The 22512-nt window shown below is 34.7% G+C and overlaps 1 pseudogene across 1 annotated transcript; it reads left to right on the forward strand.

Annotated features, from left to right (window-relative positions):
• The first annotated feature begins 10342 nt into the window (after positions 1-10342).
• LOC124846778 (uncharacterized) lies at positions 10343-20827 on the forward strand (annotated as a pseudogene). The gene is made up of 9 exons (XR_015785191.1): positions 10343-10567; positions 10641-10794; positions 11014-11132; positions 11214-11295; positions 17305-17453; positions 17887-18043; positions 18150-18214; positions 19058-19169; positions 20415-20827. The product of XR_015785191.1 is annotated as an uncharacterized LOC124846778 (transcript).
• Positions 20828-22512: the final 1685 nt, after the last annotated feature.

Raw genomic sequence — 22512 nt, forward strand, 5'->3', positions numbered from 1 at the left:
GCACACTTGAAAAAGAGTTTGTGCAAACCCACGAGTTTTAATCGATTCATCCCATAATGTAATCAACTTAAAACTGTTGTTTTGCCAACCATTAAAGTTCAACCAAAGTGCTTGTGGTTTTTCATTTCTGACCACTTATGTTAAGCATACACATATAAAATCACATATTAAACACAGTGGTATGCTTTAAACAACACAATAATGTTCACACATATGCTTGTACAGATATAACACAATAAGCAAAAACATATAACATGTGTAACACAGTATACACATGTCTTATTATTAACTATGTGTTATTATTAACTATGTGTTGTCATCATCAAAAACACAGTCATCACTGAGATTGTGTGGGTTTAGCTAAATTTGTGCTCCCCCTATCAACAATCTCAACAGTGTTTATGCTTGAAATCATTTGTATATGTATTCATTGATTATAAATGAATCATAAGTTGAACAATATTGCACATTGTATATCTGGAAGAAATAATCGATTAACCAATGTATTGACCGTTCAATTTCTTTAGATTTCAGTATATGCTTAACAAGGGCAAAATAGTTGTGTAATAATCAATTATATTAGTTGTATAATCGATTAAAACACGCTACTGTGTGAACATGTGTTTGCTGAGTGCATTAATGTGTTTGGAATGGAAAATGATTTGATAATTTGCTTAAGTATGGAACTTAACCGATTGCATAAGCTTCATAATCAGTTAAAATGTTTATCTTGTGAAAATCATTTTCATTAAAAGTCATAACTACCTATATCGGTCATATTTGTTTGTTGTTGACTTGTATGATTTGTTTAATCAATTGCATGCACTATTTAATATGTTAAATCTGATACAAATGTAAAATTGTTAAAGCAGAAAAAAAACCTTAACAGATTACATTAATAGCATAATCTATTAAATTGCGTCAGGATTTGAAAATCCTATAAATAGACGTCTTGTGCATTGTTTCAATACAATTACATGAACATTCACTTTCATAACTAACTTGTTTGTTGATTATTGATTGTAGGAGCGTCTTAGAACAAGTCTTTTAGAATCAAAGATCTCATTTGGGTTATTCATAAAGATTCTTGTAAGAAAGTTGTATTAATACATTGCTGATCAAATCTGCACTTATGGTGTATTCTTTGAGGATTAGTGTCTATATTGCAATCAAGAGGATTGTGTTTCTATTGCTCTTAGCCAGGAGGAGAATCATAGTGTTTTGCATTGAGAGTTGTGATTGCTCTCAAGGTGTACAAAAAGTTGGGATTGCTTTCTAGGTTTGTGAGATTGTGAGAGCTTCACATCTTGTGCAAAGATTTTGCAAAGCTTTTTGAAAGAACAATTTTTTAAAGCAAAATTCAATTCACCCCTCCTCCTCTTAGTTGAGATATAAACCATCACTTTTATATCAATTTCAATCATTGAACCTTCAGGTCAATATGAATTTTTGACATACCCTTTCAAAATCTCCATAAAACGCTCAATAAGATACATCCATCTTAAGTATACTAATCCACATAACTTGATTTCTCTAACCAAATGAACAAGTAAATGTACCATAATGTCAAAAAAAGACGGAGGGAAAAACATCTGTTGCTGACACAAGATGATAACAATCTTGCCTTGAAGTTCATCTAATTTTTTAGGATCAATGACTTTACTACAAATTGATGAGAAAAATGAACACAGTTGAGCTATGGGCTGCTTAACATTTTTGGGCAAAGTTCCATGAATATCCACTGATAATAATTTTTCATTAAGACGTAGCAATCGTGAGACTTCATGCCAACAAGCTTTAAGTCCTGCATCGACACTAAACTCTTAATATTTGAAGAGTATCCTTGTGGTACCTTCACACTCTTTAAACAAAGGCAAAAACTTATCTTTTCTTGTTTGGACATTGTGTAACATGCGAGGGGAAAATAAGTGTGTTTGATAACCTCTCTTGGTGCCAAGTTTTCTCGGATCTTCATGTCAACCAAATCCAAATGAGCATTCACTCAATCTTTTGTCTTTCCCTGAATGTTGAGTAGTGTACCAATCAAGTTGTCACACACATTCTTCTCTACATGCATCACATTTATGCAATGTCTAACATCTAACTTGGACCAAAATGAAAGATCAAACAATATTGATTTCTTCTTCCAAGCGGTTATTACAGATGACTTCTTGGATGTTTTTCCAAATACATGATGTATTTTATTATCTTTTTCAAGAATTTGAAGGCCAGTAAATGGATTTGGTGCATTGTCCCTCTCTTGATGCCCATTGAATGCTTTTTAACCTTTGATATGGATGATTATATTTTAAAAGTCTTCGATGACACAGATGCACCGTCTTCCTTTCGTATGTCAATTGATGAGTTGTAGTGTTTTCTTCACATATAGGACATGTTTTATGACCCTTGACACTATATTCTGATAAATTATCGTAAGTTGGTAAGTCATCAATGGTGCAAAATAACATTGCATGCATCACGAAAGTTTCAGAAGTGTAGGCATAAAATATTTCAACCTCATCAACCCATAACAACTTCAAGTCTTCAATTAGTGGACTGAGATAAACATCTATGTCATTTCTAAGCTGCTTTGGACCAGATATCATCATAAACAACATCATGTATTTTCTCTTCATGCACAATGCATGAGATAAGTTGTAAATTATCAATATAACTGGCCAACAACTATGATTGGTACTTAAATTACCAAATGGGTACATTCCATCAGTGGCTAAACCAAGTCTAAGATTTCTTCATTCTTGACCAAATTGTGGGAATTATTGATCAATATTTTTCCATTGCTTTGAATCAGTTGGATGACGAAGCAGCCCGTCAATTATCTGCATGTCATCTAAGGCTTTTAGCATCTTTTGGATTTGCAAAAAAGACGCTCAAGTCTGATTACAATTGGAAGGTACCAAACTACTTTCAAAGCATAACCATTTTTTCCTATCGAATCATTATCTTTATTGTTGTTTTCTGACTTGTATCGTGATAACCCACATTTTGGACACTTTTTCAAAAATTCAAACTCTTTCTTATATAAAATGCAGTCATTGCGATAAACATGTATCCTTTTATACTCCATACCCATCGGACAAAGAATTTTCTTCGCATCATAATCACGAGTGGGTACTATTTCCATCTAGTAGCATTTCATTCAACAACGTGAACAATTTTGTGAAACTTTTATTAGTGCATCCATTGGTCACCTTTAGATTCATGAACCTTAACATCATTGACAACCGTGTGAACTTAGTTGAACTGATATACAAAGGAGTTTTCGCATCAGTGGACATCATCTTATAGACATGAGCTTGGGCAAAATTTTCTACGCCAACATCGCGAATCATGTCCTTTAATTTGTGTTCTTCTGGTCAATCTTCCATGGTGGAATCAATAACATTTCCAATTTGGGAGACAAACGGAAAATGTATTTCTTCATCGTGACATATCCTTGTTGTATAACATCGTAGGAAACCATCACAGATAAGATGTTCCTTAATTTGGGTTGTGTTCAACTTTTTCCTATTCAAGCAATTGACACAAGGACATCTAAACTTCACTTCATCATCACTTCTACCCTCATTATGTTGTGCAAATTGTATAAATTCTTCTACCCCTCTCTCGTACTCCGCACTAATGCGTGGTAAATCAATCCAATCTCGATCCATACGTAACTATACTGAAATTATCTACAATATTAAAATAATCTTAAATGATCAATTTGATCGTTTTTATATTCAAGGTTTGATCCTATCTCATTCAATCAAACATAATTACATATATTCAACATACAAAAAATTAAAAATTAACAAAAGAAAATTAATAAACACAATAATAGGAACCTGGGAAGTGAAAAAGCAGACTACAACAGAGAAGATGCGACTATTCACGTTTTGGAACGAAACATATTTCACAGCAAAAACACCATACCTAAACACAACTACAACAAAAAGTAAGTCTGATAATCCAAAACAAAAAAAAACGTATCAACATACTTAAAAAACGCATAAAAATAATCCAAAAATGCAAAATAAAAAACGGAAGAAAATGGTTGTTACCACAGTGATGGAAGCCAAATTTGATAGGATGAAAACATTCGCGAGGAAAAATGAGCAACAACTTCATCAACGGTGACGACGACGACACAAGGAACAATGTCAAGAAGCATAGAAAAATATGGGAGTCACGACGCGTGCCAGAGAGAATTACAGAGATCAGTGAAGAAGATGACATTGTTTGCGTTTTCATGAAATTTTAACCCTAGTAGGGGATACTGCCTCGACTAAAATTAAAATTGAAGCAGTAGAGGGTCTATGACATCGATTATACAAAGAGCCGAGGCTTAAAGTCGCTATAAAAAAATTCAAAAATAATTTGTAATGGAAATTTTGCAAATAAAAATGGTTCCAAAAACTAAAAATTATATCTTAATTATTTAAAAAGGGTTCTGTAAACAACCGAGGCCAAAGGACTGCACAGAGATTTTCTTCGAATTATAGAAGGGAATGTGTCAGTTGGAGCAGAGGGTCTATGACCGCAGTTCTGAAAACAACCAAGGCCAAATACCCTGCATACAAATTATGGTAAGATTGCATATGAGAATCTTAGTGAGCGTAGAGGGTCTATGGCTTCGGTTCTGGAAACAATCGACGCCAAATATCCAACACAGATAGTTTAGTTAGATTGCATATGGGAAATTCAGTGTGCACAGAGGTCTATGGGAACAGTTGTCCTATGAACCAAGGCCATAGATCCTTTACTGCTTCGGGTGGATTGGAACCGAGACATATACTTTCGCGAAAATTTCAAAAATGTCACCGCGACATTTTATGCTTCCTTTTGTTAGTAGTGATTGCTAATGACAATCTCTTGTTCCAATTCTTGTTTTATTATATGTTTCTTCCCATTTAAATTTTCAGTTTTGTTACTTTTAGATTTTGCTTTGATACATGAATTCTGATATTGCTTTTTGATTTTATGTCTTTCCTTTATGATTTCAGAACTTGTATTATTAGAAATAATATTTTACGGATTTTGTTAGGCTTAGTTTTATTGCTTTGTTTCAATCTTGATTCAATATGTTTCTTACTTCCTTTTACTTGCATTTTCTGAATAAAGTCATCCTTGGATTAGTGTTTATATGAACCTGAATTAGTGTTGCTATTCTATCCATTTCCTGTAGTAATTATCATTGTTCATTACTTTGTAAAGAGTCCTTTTGGAATTGATTGTGTAGTTTGTTTTGTTTCTTTAACTAGAGTAGTGTAGATAGGTAATTGCATAAATTTGATTATACATAGTAGAGATTAGGTTTTAATTCTTTTAATATGGGTAATTTGGATGTGTTAGAGTATTGATAAGAGCATTTTAGTGTAATTGAATTTGATTTGAGACTTAAAGAAAACCATGCACATTATTAATGTCTAGGTTAGATACTATAGGACTCCAAAGAAGGCCTAACTTTTCAAGATGTCTTCTTGAGGACATGGGTTGCTTTAAGGATTACGTTTAATTCAATAACCAATTTGTGTTTGACCTTTACTTCCTCTTTTATCTCAATTCTTTTCTGATTTGTTTGATATGTGATTAGGATTAGTTTTCAAATTTGTTTTCTTTGATTGCTATAAGGTTTTCATATCTCCTCTACTTTTTCCATTATTAGTTTCAATATTAGTTTCTTATAAAACATTCAATTCTATTGTGTTTTGTTTCATTCATTTAGTGGAATACCCAACTTGGTTTCTTTTGTAGTAATTGTTCTCCACATGGTGTAACTGAAATTCTAAGTTTAGGCTATGTTATTCATTAATCCAAATTATGTTAGTTGCATTAGTATACCATTTAGGATAGGTGTCATGCATTGTCTTTTCATTTATTTTCATTCATTCACTAGTTTTAGTTAGATACATGTATTATTAGTTAGTTTTATATTTTTCCCCACCTTGTTTTTAGTAAATAATAATTAGGACCCAATTCTACAATTTTAAATTTAATAAGTACCAAGTCCTTGGATTGATACCCTAGTTACCTCTATACTACATTAGTGGGGATTAGGTTTTGTTCTATTTTAACGCGACAAAAGGCGGTTTAACAGTTATGTCAATCCCTTATGTGGTTGGGCTCAAATGAACCTTCTTCTCCATAGACCCAACAATTGGTATTAGAGCTCAGCACAATCATCTTTCAAGAGAAGCTATATGTAGAAGAAAACTTGAAGAGAAGTTGTTGATGATGAAAAAGCGCAAGATAACATAAGAAGAATAATAACGTTAAAAGAGAGAAAAACTTAAAGTGTTCTTACATCGTCTAACGCTCAATATCTTTTGAGGAAAAAATCTTTTTAAAGAGAGAAACATTTCAAGTGTTACATAATGCATTGTATTTTAATATATATCCTCTCATTGAGAGTTATTTGTTTGTACCTTGTAGAAATCTATTTAAGAATTTGTTGTAAGTTCTGAAGAGAACTCAAATAAGGTTGAGTTGAACGTCTAGACAATTGTCTAGGGTTAGATCCTGGAGAGACTAAACTCGGTCTAGTCGTGTTGACTTGGATACTAGGAGTGGTACTAATACTCGTTGTAACCAAGAGTGATGAGAATACTTGGTGAGATCCTCCAGAGGCAAAACTCGTGTAACCTTGAAAAGGTTAGTGGAACTGCTTAAGACTTGTTAAGGGAGAACTAGACTAGCTCAGATTGAGCAAACCAATATAAAAATTTATGGTTTATTACTTTCCTATTCAAAACATTTCCCATTTACTGATATTGTAAAACCTAGCATTTAGTCATCTTAAAACATTTTACACAGTCTCTTTATAAGATATTACACATTGCTTTGTAAAAATATTTTGAAAACATTATTCACATCACCCCTCCCCTCCCCTTTTAGTGTTTTTTCTGTAATTTCAAAACCATCTATTAAATAAAAATCATTGAGTGATAACACATAGTCTACACTAAATAGAAAAACTCTTCATTCTATCATAATACCAATATGCATCTTCACACAGACCAATGTAGCATCACACAAAGGATTATTCCTATTATTATCTTCTCTTTTGTGTTTGGAAATGGCGAAATCAAAAGTGAGGAAGGAATGTGTATCTTCTAAATTGTTTTCGATCCCATACAAACGTACCTTTAGTCATTTGAAAGAAAAAGTGTATATTGCTTTGGATCTTCTTGATGACAACATTGAAGAAGTCGTACTTTGGTTAACCTAAAGTAATTGATCAACATCTAATATGGTATGGTGCGACTAAAATATTAACATGTCCATGTGTATCAAATGTTGGCCTATAAGTTCCAATTTCCTTTTAACATAACGATTGAATTGAATGCTAAGTTATGAAGATATACAAAAGAAATTATTAGACTTTTTAACTCATTTATGGTAAGTTCTTCTACAAATCTAAACCTCGTCACTTTATCAAAATAATATTTTACTTGAAAGCAATTATCTAACGACATACTATGAATTTAAAAGAATTACTATCTAACCTACAAATATTGGAATTCTAGAAATAATGACAACCTAACACAACTAGTCCTTGAATAAGTTATTTCATAAATACTACAATACAAATACTTTAAACAAGTTAGAAAAATTAATTACCCACGTTTGCTACTAAAAAATTGTTATTGACACATCTAAATTTATTGAAAAATGATTTGTAATTTTTATTACACTAAAAACACATTTTTATTAGAAATTTATTTTTTGTACTACGATAAACCTTTAAAAATAATATAATTGATGTCATTATTTTAATCATTACATTTTTTATATTATTATAATGATATCTATTAAAACATTGGCCCACAATAGGAACAGTAGAGGCCCAAAAGCCTTCAGCTCAGATACGAAAAAGTTAAGTTTCACTAGAAACTTCTTCTCATCAGAACGCTGATGGGGCTCAAGGCTGTGCGACACGCAATGAAAAAAAGGAACGCGTGTTCTTCCAATAAGCTATTCCGACGAGGCAGACATCGACACCGCTTGGTCATAAAAGAATGGCAGGGTTCAGGGAGAGAAGACACGGTGATAAAAGGTAAAAAAAAAACTATATCTTTTTCTTATTACAATAGTGTTTATTTCTAAGCTTTCTTTTCTTCTTCTTCTTACAAAAGAAAATACCGGAACCCCGTTATATAGGATTCCGGTGAGTACAAAAGGACACCGGGATAATTAATTATCCCTAACAGAAAAATAAAAACACTAAACAGAAAATCCTAAAACACAACAAGATGATGCTCTAAGGAGAAATAATGACAAAACAGAAAATTAATAATATCTTTTAACATTTATCGACCAAATGAACTTATTGGCCCAACAAAGTTATTTCCAAACAAACATGTCTAATCGTCTTTATGAGCATTCTAAATTTTAATTTAGTGAACTGTATGTGAGATTTCTCTTGCTAAAAGTAAATAATAGTATCTAGTTTAATATATGAGTAATTTCTTCAACAAAAGCCCTCTTTCTTCAAATTTTAAAGACTTAGGTCTTTGTTTTTAAATTTCATTACTTTTAGAGCTGTCAAAACGGGTAACCGGCCTGACCCACTACGGGTTGGCCACTTAGTGAGTCAACCTAACCCGGCTCATTTATTAGCGAGCCAAAAAAATTCGAACCCGACCCGACCAACCACGGGTTGGTGGGTTAAACGGGTTGGCTCATTGGCTCACTTAATTAACCTTTTTTTCACCCTCTTCTTCTCAGATTCTTATAACATGTTACTTTGATCGATCAAATTGAAACAGTAATAATTGGACCAATTGATATAAAAAAAAATGAAACAAAAGAAATATATTGTTATATATATTCTAAGCTATCAAGCATAAAATTTTGCCAATTTAATTTACTGAGATATACACAACTGTTTGACCAAGAAACTACATATAGCCGTTAACAAAAATATATAATAGAAGATAAAATTGTCATGCTTGTAGATAAGTCTAAAAACAAGATAAAACAAATGATATATTCCTGAATTATCCAATCTATAATATTATCCATCTATTAAATTGGAGTCCCGAATGGATAAATCCACAAATATTATGCTCTCTTGAAGCATCTTCTTCTTTATCTCCATCTATAAGTTTATCCAATCTATAATCTTAGGGTTTTATTTGCAGAGGAGAACTTTTGGAAAGACAGGCTATATTGCTAAGTAAAGGTTGTGCATTTTGAATAATTAATTTGATTTCAATAAAAAAAATAGGATTTGAATAATTAATTTAATTAATAAAATAGGTGGGTTGGTGAGCCAACTCGACCCACCACAGGTTCAACCCGTGTGAGCCGTGTTCTTAGTGAGCCGGGTCAAAATTGGCTCGCATCAAAATTTTTGCATTTTTTTCCAACCCAACCCGGCTCAAACCCTTGGTGAGCCGGGTTGACTCACGGGTTTCAACCCATTTTGACGACACTAATTACTTTGGTTGGTTTTTCTTCTTTCTAAAATAGGATGACCTATTCTTACTTTTATTAAAAAATATTGATAATTTTTATTTAATTAAACTATTTTTTATTTGATGTCAAATATTTAACTTCTAATTCAATTGATTTATCTCCTTTTATCACCAAAATCCTAATCAAAGTTAAGTTAGGATTTATGGTAAGAAATATTTACAACTCGAGAGTACACTTCCACTTTAAAATTATTATCTCTTGTTTTTCTAATCGGAGGATTTTTCAAACTTCTACTTGCAGCAATCGATTTTCGAAGATTTTGGATGACTCTTAGTATCAGATTTATAGTGTGAAAGATATTTTTTACAGATTTTAATATATTTTATTAGTGACTATTATTTTGTGAATGCTTGAAACCTCTTTTATTTATAATAATCCACCTATATTAATAATTTATTAATTTAATGAATTTTTTTTTTCTATAACAAAAATAAATCAAATGTATAAAATTGTAAAGCATACAAAAATTAATCAAAACTAATTTTATTAATGATTTAAAATAAAATACATTGTCAACTACAATGATATAAAAAGAATACATAATATTTAAAGAATATTACAAGATTGACTAAAAAGCATAATATGATCGAAAATAACTCAATCAATTGAAAGCACATGGCTAATGTTGATGTCCCAAAGTCAGTAGACATCATCTTGCTTTTAAGTTTCAACTTTTAAACAAATATATGTTGGACTTTGTTGAGTTTTATGATGTTTTTACATTTGGTAGGTACTTCCACGGTATTGTCATACACCGAAAATAATTGATGCATTTGCAGAAAGATCCTGATATGTTAATAATTTCTTTTAATAATTTTTTGACAATAAACAGTGTATCATTGTATTGGTCTGTCTGCTGCCTAGTAAGCCGTTAAAAAATGTTGTCAACAAAAAGTTCTTAAAAAAACATTTTCCAGTGAACTCTAAAATTCCCTGAACCCCTTTCTTCCCGCGCCTTTCTCTTCCGTATTATTCTCAAATTTCTCGGTTCTTCGCCGTTTTCTCTCTCAAGAAAATGGTTTCACAGTTCGGCATCAAATTGGCCGTCCACCTCATCACCAAGCACTTCGGCAATCTTGTCGCTGTAATTCTCTCACTTTCGCGTCTCTCTGATTTATTTTGCATCGTCACTGATATTGAAAGTTCTGTGTGTGCAGAAAGTATGCGAAAATCTATTTAGTCATGGAGCCCTCACTTTGGATCAATTGGTTCGCTACTCGGAGCTTACTAAGGACCAAGTTAAGAACTCCCTACTCGTCTTAGTTCAACACAATTGTTGCCAAGCATTTGTTTCTGCTCCTAAAGATGACGGTATCATAGCACTATTTTTTTGTTTAATTCCTTTCTTGTATTCTTTTTTTGCTTTTCTTTTTCTTTTTAATTATCGTTGTCTACTTGCAATAAACATGTTGGAGTAAAATAATTTTTATAAAACGGACTTCCTAGATGTAGTGGTAATGTTTGCAACGAATACTTCTCCATTAGGGCGTGATTGGCTAATTATAATGTTCTGAATTATTATGAATGCAGATGATGATGTAGACAGATTGAGAGTTAGGACTCAGTAATTGGTGTTGTTTGATAACATAATCCACCGATTGAGATTTTCCAAATTCTTGGAGACTGTGTCTCGGAAGCTTGATGAAGAAGTCGGTTTGATCCTTATTGGTTTCTTTGATGCTTTTCCTTTTATGAGTTAGAATGCTCAGTATTTTCCACTTGTTTTGCAGTGTGTGGAACTTCTTGATGGTTTGCTTCGTGATGGTAGGCTTACCCTGAAACAAATGGTTGACAGAGCAAGTCAAGGGAAAGGCAAGTGTTTTATGATGCACTTGATAGGTCGAGTGCTGTTTTGCTTATATTTGTTGATTTAATTATAACAAAAGGTATTTTTTTAAACAAATCCGCACATGTTTTCTTTTAAAATTTGTGTAACCTAACGACTGAATCATATGTGGTTTAGTCATAATTCCTTTTTGTGAATCAGATGAGGGCACTGCAGATAATTTTTAAAACTATGAAAACAAAAGGTATGTTTGGAGTGGATCAAGGTACATGTACTAGCATTGTGGTCTGATTTGGGTTGGGTTATAAGTGTGGTACATTTTACACAACTTACTAAATTTGTTGTACATGAAGAGAAGGCTTAATTGGGTTAAAGTTAGAGGTAATGATACACAAAGAACTATACGTGTCTTTCTAAATTATGTTAAAGAGTGATATATTATTAGGCCTATAATTGAGCAGGATATTCATTTTAATCAAACACATAATTGACTCTGAATAATATGTTGAAATTGTAGTAAAATGTGCTGACAAAAATCGAACTGCAATTTCCTGAGGCGTGTAGATTCACTGTCCTTAAGGACTTATCCACGATGTATTGCCCAAGTCTCCCAGTATACAACAGGAACTTCTCGAAAATATTCGAGGATCACAAAACTAGCAAGAAACTCTATACGAGTACATACCCAGGATAGTTTTAGGAAAGAAAATGAGAGAATGAGAGACAAGAATTTTATGATGATGATTTTTCATAAACCTGGAAATGAGCAAAGGGTCCATTTATAAGTGGCAAAAACCAACCCTTGCACTGAATGTTGCTATAGGAACATTGCCAAAAAGGACATTGGAAATGATCGTTGCGAAGGAACGTTGCAAAAGTTTCTTTTGCAATATTATAATAATATTTTACAACAATCCCCCACATATTGCAAAAGAAAGTTAAAAGAAAATGTCTTTGATCCAAACAGTTCTGTCTCAAAAGTGATTTCTCATTTTGCAGGTAATCCTTTTTCAAAAGAAAGTTATGTCATCTTTGTGTAAACTTGGAAAATGATTATATATAAAGCAATAGCGCAAATCTTTGTTCTGATGGATAATCAGAGATTGAAAGTAAGATAAGAGTATTTATATCCTGGGTCTTATAAGATGTAATGCATCAGAGCTGGTATAGTAAGCTATATGAACCAGTCTTAGATCGAGAAACTTAACACACAATGTAATTGGTATAGCAAGCTATATGAGCCAAAGACACTTGACGTGTGTTAGAGGTTTATCAATCACAATACACCCCCACAATTCTTGCTGTTATCGCTGTGTTGCGCTAATTAGGCCGTGCGCATTCCCGGTATTCATGAGTGTTCTAGAGATCATGCCAAGATCTCATACAAGCGGCCCCACTCGACACTCATATAGGTGATTTCATCAAGTGTATGCTGCAAATCATACACCACCCCATAAGGGATATGAAAATCATTAAAACTTTGTTTAAGCTAAAATTCTTTCACCATAAAGAATTTTAATGACAAAGTTTAACCTCTCATAATGCAGTCTCTAACACTTTCACATACACCATAGGAATGGACATGATTAAAATCAATTTAGTGTTATCAGAACTAACAAGTGACTTGTTTTTACCCATATGAACCTTATTCATGGGATCTCCAATCACAAAGGTTGGGTTACCATCACTTGTTTGTTTCAAGTGGCTTAAGTCCCATTCCCCTCGATGTTTCTAATACATTTGTCTTCCCAGGGGTTTTGTTAGAGGATCCGCTAGATTCCGTTCTGACTTCACATAATCAATGGAAATAGTTCCACTCTTTAGTAGCTGCTTCACCAAATTGTGTCTCAATTGTATATGTCTATTCTTTCCATTGTAACTCTGATTTTTAGCTATAGCTATTGCCGATTGGCAATCACAGTATATTGATACTAATGGGGTTGGTAGTGGAATGTTCGCTAAGAAGTTTTTCAACTACTCAGCCTCATTACCAACAATCTCAAGAGCAACAAACTCAGATTCCATTGTTGATCTTGCAATAATTGTTTGTCTGGCTAATCTCCATGTAATCGCACCACCCCCGAGTGTGAATACATAACCACTAGTGAGTTTTGTCTCATTTGAATCAGAGATCCAGTTAGCATCATTGTACCCTTCTAGTACAACGGGAAATCCACTGTATTCAATGGCATAATCCATTGATCCTCTTAAGTATCTCATAAGCCTAGCAAGCACATCCCAATGTTCTTGATTTGGACATTGAGTGTACCTACTCAGTCTACCTCTTAAGTGCAGTAAGCTCCCAATTATCTGGCATACTGAGGTTGAGATATAGATTTTCCTTTATTTTTCATTAATTTAGAATTACCATCATAAGGGGTACTCACTAGTTTAAAGTCATAATACCCAAACTTCTTAAGAAGTTTCCCAATGTATTGTTCTTGGGATAGTAATATATTATCTCCCTTCCTTATGTTTCTAATACCTAAAATCACATTGGCTTCACCCATGTCTTTCATTTCAATTTTCGATCCTAGAAACAATTTAGTTCTAGCAACAATTTCATTGCATGTACCAAAAATTAACATGTCATCCACATACAAACATATAATGACACAATCACCATTTTCAGATTTAGAGTACACACATTTATCTGCATCATTAGGTGAAAAACCATCACAAAGCAAAACATTATTAAGTTTTTCATCACCATACAAAGATTTTAAAAGTTTACAAACTTTATTCTCTTGACCTGGTACAACACACCCCTTAGGTTGAGTCATATAAATTTCCTCCTCTAAATCACCATTTAAAAAGGCTGTTTTGACATCCATCTGGTGTATCACTAGTTTATGGATAGCTGCTAGAGCTAACAACACTCGAATGGAGGAAATCCTAGTCACAGGGGCAAAGGTATCAAAATAATCTATGTTGGGTTTTTGAGTAAAACCTTTAGCTACTAATCTTGCCTTATACTTCTCTACGGATCCATCAGGATGATACCTTTTCTTAAAGATCCACTTACAACCAATGTGTTTTGCTCCTTTAGGCAGATCTACTAAAGTCCAAATATTATTTTTCTGAATTGATTCAATTTCAGTCTTAATGGCCTTATCCCACTATTTTGCATCAGGAGCATTAATGGCTTCTACAAAGCTACTAGGATCATTATCAACTAGATAGGTATAGAAATCATTACCAAATGAAGTTTTTTTCCTCTGTCTTTTACTTCTTCTTAATTCCTCACACAAGGCATCACTATTATTATTATCTACAGGTTGAGATGTTTCACTAACCTTTAAAGGAAAAAACATGTTAAAAAAACTCAGCATTTTTTGTCTCCATTATAGTGTTACGCTCAATCAGATCACTTTTAAGAACTAGAAATCTATAAGCAGCACTGTGTTCGGCATAGCCTAAGATCATACAATCAGAGGTTTTAGAACCTATTTTCCTTTTCTTAGGATCGGGTAACATCACCTTAGCTAGACACCCCCACACTTTTAGATATTTAAGGTTAGGTTGATATCCTCTCCACAGCTCATAGGGAGTTTTACCAGTTTTCTTATGAGGTGTTCTATTTTGTAAAAAACACGCAGTAAGTAAGGCTTCTCCCCAAAGGTTATCAGGTGCCCTAGAACTAATAAGCATGGCATTCATCATTTCCTTAAGAGTTATATTCTTTCTCTGAGCTACTCCATTAGACTCAGGTGAATATGGTGGGGTTACTTCATGGATAATTCCTTCTTTAACACAAAATTCATTAAACAGTACATACTCTCCACCTCTATCTGATCTAATCTTCTTAATTTTCTTATTTAATTGGTTTTCTACTTTTGCTTTATAAGTTAAGAACACATCAAAGGCTTCATCTTTATGTTTGATTAAGTACACCTTAGTGTATCTAGAGTAATCGTCTATAAAGGTCACAAAATAATTTTTACCTCCTCTAGACATGGTTTGTTTTAAATCAGCTAGATCAGTATGAATTAACCTTAAGAGTTCAGTTTCACATTCTACGGTATAACATGTTTTCCTAGTCATTTTAGATTTTACACATATATTACATTTACTACTCTGTTTATCATACATATTAATTAATCCTAATCGTTGTAATTTTAAAACATACAAAGAATTCACATGTCCTAATCTAGCATGCCATATATCATACGAGTCAACAATATAAGTAGAAGAACTTGATTCATTAATAATTTCAGAAATGTTAAGTACAAAGAGACCTTGATCACAATATCCCTTCCCCATAAAAACATTATTCTTTGTCATAATGATCTTGTCAGACTCAAATGACACTTTAACCCCAGCTTTTCCCAGTATTGATACCGAGATTAAATTAACTCTGATAGAAGGCACATGTAGGACATCATTTAAGGCCAGAGTCTTCCCAGATGTGAGTTTAAGAACCTTTCCTTTTTCTAGGACAGGAGTTGTCCTAGAATCACCGAGATACACATGTTCTTCTCCTTCTCTTACACTGATGTAAGAGGTAAAGGCACTTCTGTTTGCACAGATATGCCTGGTAGCCCCAAAGTCTACCACCCACTTGCTCACATTGGTCATCAAATTTGCTTGTGAAACGACCGCAACAATAATGTCATCTCCTTTGGCTATATTAGCTATAGGAGGATTGTCGTTTCTTGCTCTTCGCCTGCACTGAGGTGCATGATGTCCCGACTTTCCACATACAAAGCAATTTCCTTTCTTCTTAAAGGTAGGGTTAGATCCATTGGGACGAGATTTTTGGAAATAGTTTTTCTTATTCTGATCAGGTTTGTGTTCGTACCTTTTCAAAGCAGGTCTGTCTTCTACCACATTTGCTCTTGCAGACAAGGTTTTGGCTCTTGCAACAGCACATTCTTTCCTGTTGGTATCTTCAACAATTATGTGATTGATGAGCTCTGAGAGTGACATCTGCTTGTGTCTGTGTTTCAGTTGTTGCTTGTAATCAGTCCAGGAAGGTGACAATTTCTCGATTAGAAGTTCTGAAACAAATTCATCCGGTAGAAGGATGTTCTCAGCTTTGATATCTTCGAGCAGCTTGTGGTACTCATTGATTTGCGACTTCATGTCCTTGTCTTCAATCATCTCCCAGCGGTAGTAGTTTCCTATCACGAACCTTTGTCTGATGACATCTTCGGCAGTATATTTGAGAATCAACGAGTCCCAAATATCTTTTGCTTCCTTGTAGGAACAATATACATCAAACAAATCATTAGAGAGTGCACTAAGCAAAGTGTGTCGGCATACCTTGTTCGCGTAAATCCATTCTTCAACTAGTTTTGAGTTTGAAGGAAGACTGGAGTCCGGTTTCGGAGATGAAAGAGCAGTTGCAACTCCATACATGTCAAGAAGGGTGGACACACGTTCTTGCCAGCGTTGGAATTTCTGTCCTGAGAAGATTTCGACTTTTGACACGTCCGGAAGTGGTTTTGCAAAGACCGTCTGAGTTCCAGAAACAATGTTCTGACTTTCCAGAATCTGGTTGTTGATGTTAGCCATAAGTCCTTAAGATTGTAGTAAAATGTGCTGACAAAACTCGAACCGCAATTTCCTGAGGCTTGTAGATTCACTGTCCTTAAGGACTTATCCGCGGTGTATTATGCAAGTTCCCCAGTATACAACAGGAACTTCTCGAAAATATTCGAGAATCACAGAACTAGCAAGAAACTCTATACGAGTATATACCCAGGATAGTTTTAGGAAAGAAAATGAGAGAATGAGAGAATGAGAGAAGAGAATTTTATGATGATGATTTTTCGTAAACCTGAAAATGAGCAAAGGGTCCATTTATAGGTGGCAAAAACCAAACCGTTGCACTGAACATTGCTATAGGAACATTGCCAAAAAGAACGTTGGAAATGATCGTTGCGAAGGAACGTTGCAAAAGTTTCTTTTGCAATATTATAATAATATTTTACAACAGAAATTACTGTATTTAAAACATGGTTGAGCTCATCTGGATCTCGCAAAATCACGAATCCTTTCAAATTATTTTATTTTAAATGATATACTTGCAGAAAATTCCTTGGATACAAAAGTTGTACGAGAGATACTGAGTAAGCTTTTAACAGCTAGACTTGTCAAAAGCTGCCCTGTCCCTGAGCCAGTTGTTTCTATCTCATTTAAAGAAACTACTACTAGGAAGCGGGGTGCTAAGTCTGCCAAGGTAAATGACTGCTCACTCAGGTCAATTTCTTTAGAAAGTTGGGTGATCTTTGGTTAATGGTTTGGGGTGATAGGCATTTTCTGTCTATTGGGTGTGAGCAGGTGAGATTTCTAATGGGGTTCCACTAACAGCTTTGTTGAGGAATAGTGAAGCTTTTTTCCCTTTGATTTAGCTATATCCTAGTCGATATAAGATCTCTAACATATAGTGAGATCAATTTACCAATTAATTGTTGTTTTTTGTATGCCCGATGATCCTTCATTTATTGCTTGTTGTTTAAGATGCTTAGTCAAATAAGTGCTACTAAGTTGAAAATTCACAAATATTCTTTGTTACCATTTTATTGAAGTTGCACAGCAATGTGTTCACTCTTGGAAGCTGGATAATAGAGTTTTCTAAAATCACTTTAAACTTTGTAATGTATGCCTTTCAGATATTTGAAGCACCCGAGACATTAGAGCAACGTGTTGTAGAAGCAGCAGTGCCTGGGGATGCAATCAGATTTTCATTCGCTGCGGATATGAAATCTAATGTTGACAAAGAAACAAATTCAGATGATAATGAAATTGTTAGCGTTCAACAGAATGATGGTAGGACTATTGTCATCTTTTGTGGTCAGATCAACTTAGTAGTTTTTAGTTAACAAAATTTTTCATACAAGTATAATTTTTTTAAGTCATACAAAGTTTGGTGCAGAAAAAGAGGAGGAAATTCTTTGGCGTGCCAATTTTGAGGAGTTTATTCGTCATCTTAGACATAAGGTAGATATTACAATATATTTCTTATCTAACATGGTGCTATCACTACCCAGTCTACCTTTTTTCCTTGAATTTTGACCTTTTTTGTACATATCTTTTATTTAACTTACTGTGAAAGGATATTGAGCTTTGGAGTTATAAAAGCATACTAGATGGTTAGTGATAGTCAAACGTTTTGAATAAGAATAACAGATATTTTATTTTCTGAAAAGCTATTTTCTAGAGTATATAAGTGATGAAAGTTAAATTTGAAATTCCCTTGTCTTTCAAAGAGCAAAAATTCTGTTTAAAATTAGTCAAATGAAAACTAGTAATAATAAATGTCAATCTGGATAAACAAAGCATGAAATCACACAGATTGCTTGTTGATTGACACTGCTCTTTAACATTTGGCTTGGTTAAATTTAAGTTGACAATATTTTTGAAGCTATGTTCAATGGTCATCTTTGCCATAAGTTAGCATCAATCTGTATCACGTTACCTTTTGTACTTATAAATTTATGGAATCAGATAAAGGAAGAAACTCATTGTTTTGGGTGGGGGCTATATTTACATGAATGAACCATTATGTATTGTTTCCTGTAAAGCAGTTTGACATTTACTTATTTTTCCTTGTTGATGCTACTATATTTACTGTTGCCTTTGTGAGAAATGTGACAACAGAGGTTTTGTTATATTGTTTATGTGCTCTTTGTTTTCTTTTTAATTGTTCTAATTAACGATTGTAAAGGTTTCATGGATATCATATTTATAAGCTGTGTTGAATTGATTGAGATAATTTTTTTATTCTTTTGTCTGCATATTGTTGTCAGAAGCTTGCAATTAAATATTCTATGCATATTGTAGGCATTGATTGAGAATATAAGAACTCAGCATGATGATGGAACTGCTACTGTCTTAAGTGCAGTATTGGAGGCAACAAAAACTGTAGAGAAAAAAGTGAAAATGGAGAATTCAGGTGAACCAAATTCCTTGCTTTATGATTGGGTTTTTTTTTTCACTATTGAGAAAGAATAGAGGGAAAACACAAGATCTTTGAGGAAATTATTAAAAGGGATCACGTGGTGAAATATACTTGATAATTTAAGTTTTTAACTGAACCCAATCTATGTAGTTGAGCCAGTGTGACAAGGTTGCTGTTGAGTGTGACCTGTCTCTCAAATGCGGAATCTCCTTAAATTTATTAATTCATGAAAACGAAAATTCAATATTCAATAACGGAGTATTCCCAAATTCATAAGAGATTTATTTGTCTATGTATTATTGCATTCGATCTTTTAGGTCCAAACGCCGCCTCGATAGTTATGTCAAGCTGTCCTTAAGCCTATAAGCGATATATAGACTTTAGCAACCACGATATAGTTCTTTATTTGAAACATAATTTCAGTTCTTTCTAAAAAAAAAGATAGAATAGCTAATTCTACAAGAAATTCCTAGGATTTTGGTGTAAGTAATGAGGCCATATATAGATGGATGGATGAACTGATGGATAGAGGCATATGGCCTAGCCTCTTTATAGGGGTTTCTGGTAGGTTCCTGAATTGGGAAACTAATCAAAGACTCTCTCACTCATCAAGAAGACATAAGAAAGAGAGAAAGCTGAATATTAATAAGAGTGTCTGTACATAAAGAATTCAGAGGCTTAAGAGTGTCTGTACAGAAAGAATTCAGGCTTAACCCTCTTCACAGGTCATAACTTGTCTACAATCAATGTACTCAAAAACTGCCTTCTAACTATCAATCAATCTATTTATACAATTCCTCTGCCTTCTATCCTAATCCCGTTTCCCATTATATCCAAATACCCTATAACCTAACAGTTTCTTAAGTAGTTTTGTTGTATGGTGCATCTTGTTCCGTTTGCTGCCTCCCTCTAGTCCTCTATTTTTTTCTTTTATTAAGGATTCCCTATCCTTCCTTCTCCTTTGTAATTGTTTTGTTGTAGATAGATGGAGGCATACGACCTCTTTAAAGGGGTTTCCCTAGTAGATATGTTGGATGATGTAGCTTGTTTCGTTGATTCTCTCTCCCTTGTTCTCTGTTTTATTCTTTTGTTAAGAAGGATTCCATGCCTCCCTTCACTTTTGTAACTTTCTTGTTATAACGGATTTTTGTTTCACCATATAGAGAAAAGAAAGACGTCCATGGGACCACTGTTATCTCATGGTTTTGTATTGATTTATGCTGTTATCCTATGTTTCAGTTCCCCTGTCACTGGATACAATTATCGCAGAGGTGAAGACTAATACAGGACGAACGATGACTATAGATCGTATCAGTGCTTCCCTTAGCCAGTTGGGCTGTTCACAGAGGATGATTGTAGATGATGCATATAGTATTGGTAAAGTTGATATTTTCCTCATGGAGGACTACTTTTGATATAAAACATCTATCATTTTATTTTCTTATTTGCTAATGTTGAAGAACCCTTTCAATGTCCTGGTTTATAATTCCTTTAGTGGTTTGTAATTCAGAACTCTTCCCTTTTCAGATTTGAAGAAAATTATTGAACGGGCTCAAAATGAAGAGGTTTTAATCTTTGTGTTGTTTAGTAATTGCACCATACACACATGCAGACACATACATATTTTGGTTGTGTAAAACTGTCTAATTTTACGTTCCGTGTTGCGGGTTGAGTCAATTGTGTTGAAAAGGTATGGAAGGGATGCATACTGAATGTTCAGGCTACTGTCAAAGGATGGTTGTTTTCATGACACAGATCAGGTGATTTACTCATTAATGAAGTTAAAATTAAATTTGCTAATAAATGTAGTGATTCTGTCAGTCTTCTTTCATTGATGCTGACAGTTTGTGATAGGAGATTGAGAGTATATGAAAGGCGAAGGAAGTGTTAGTTAGCCTAACTGCCCTGACAGTTAGGAAAGGCGGGAATGTGTCTGTATAAATAGATAGGCTTTGTTAGTTGTTGGGGGATTTTAGACTGTGGGTAATCTGTACAAGAATTGTTAATCCTGTAGGGGGAGGTTAGGCTCTCATAGTGGCCTTATACTTGTATTCTTTGCTATTGATAATAAAAAGAGAGGTTATACAGTGTTCTGTTAGTGCATTTGTGGTAATAGTTTGGGTTTCTTGATCAGAAACCTATCAATTTGGTCCGACCTCCCGGATCGAGAAGCGGCCCGATCATCCAGAGCGTTGTCGTTTCAACAGGAGCACTGCCGGTTTTCCTAAGGAGAGGGGTGCCGGAATTAAGAAGTAGTCAAGAAGCTGCCGGATTGAGACGCCGCCGGATCTAAATTGGGTGTGAGAGCGAGAATGGAGAGGGATACGGAGGGAAGATTGGAGGCAATCGAAATTACGATGGAGGGGATGAAAGCAAAGTCCGCTGCAGTACGGAGGGATTTACAGTAGATAATGAGGATTCTAGGTACTCAGGTCAATAACTCGGAGGGACATTCTGACGATAGCTCCGTGAACGAGAATCAACATCGAGTAGTGGGGGAAATTGGAGGCAGAGGGGTGGGTGACCGCAGTGAGGACCAGAGACCATGGCGGAAACGGGTAGAGTTACCCACGTTCGACGGGATGGAGCCCCTTAGTTGGCTCAATAGAGCGGAACGATTCTTCGACATACAGAAGGTGACGAGCGATGAAGAGAAGGTGGAGATTGCGTACGTTAGCATGGAAGGAAGTGCGACTTACTGGTTCACGTTCTGGAAAGAGAAGGCCAAGAACCGTTCTTGGGAAGGCTTGAAGGCGGCCATGGTCAACCGTTTTGGAGGAGGATTCAGGGGAACGGTGTTTGAGAGGTTGGCGACACTGCGCCAGGAGGGTACCGTGGAGGAATTTGTTCGCGATTTAGAAATTCTGATGGGCCAGACCAAGGGCGTGCTGGAAGAACAAGTACTGGGTTATTTTCTCGCCGGATTGCGCGAGGACATCAAAGGGCAAGTGAGGATTCAAGATCCCTAGGAATTGATGGCAGCGATGCGAATCGCTCGCGACGTGGAAGATGAGACGCTACGAGCGAAAGGGGGCAACTGGAGTGGGTTCAAGATTAACCCATCAGGGTCGCGATCAACGAGGGTAGTGGTGCGATCCGAACCTAATAGACCCATGATGAACCAGTCCGGAGGAATAGAAAGTATAAGGTCGACGAGAAGAGACGGAGTCGCGACGAGTACTAACGCGGAGGTGAACACTACCGGAGGGAGCGATAACAGGGGAAGAATGGTGAGGAATCTTCCTTACCCAGAATTCCTTAAGAGGAAGGAAGAGGGTCGATGCTTTCGTTGTGGGGGCCCTTTCGGCCCTGGCCATCGTTGCGCTGAGAGAAGTTT

This window comes from Vigna umbellata, chromosome 3, assembly GCF_029865625.1.
Source record: "Vigna umbellata cultivar VRB3 chromosome 3, Vumbellata_1.0, whole genome shotgun sequence".
Taxonomy (NCBI): domain Eukaryota; kingdom Viridiplantae; phylum Streptophyta; class Magnoliopsida; order Fabales; family Fabaceae; genus Vigna; species Vigna umbellata.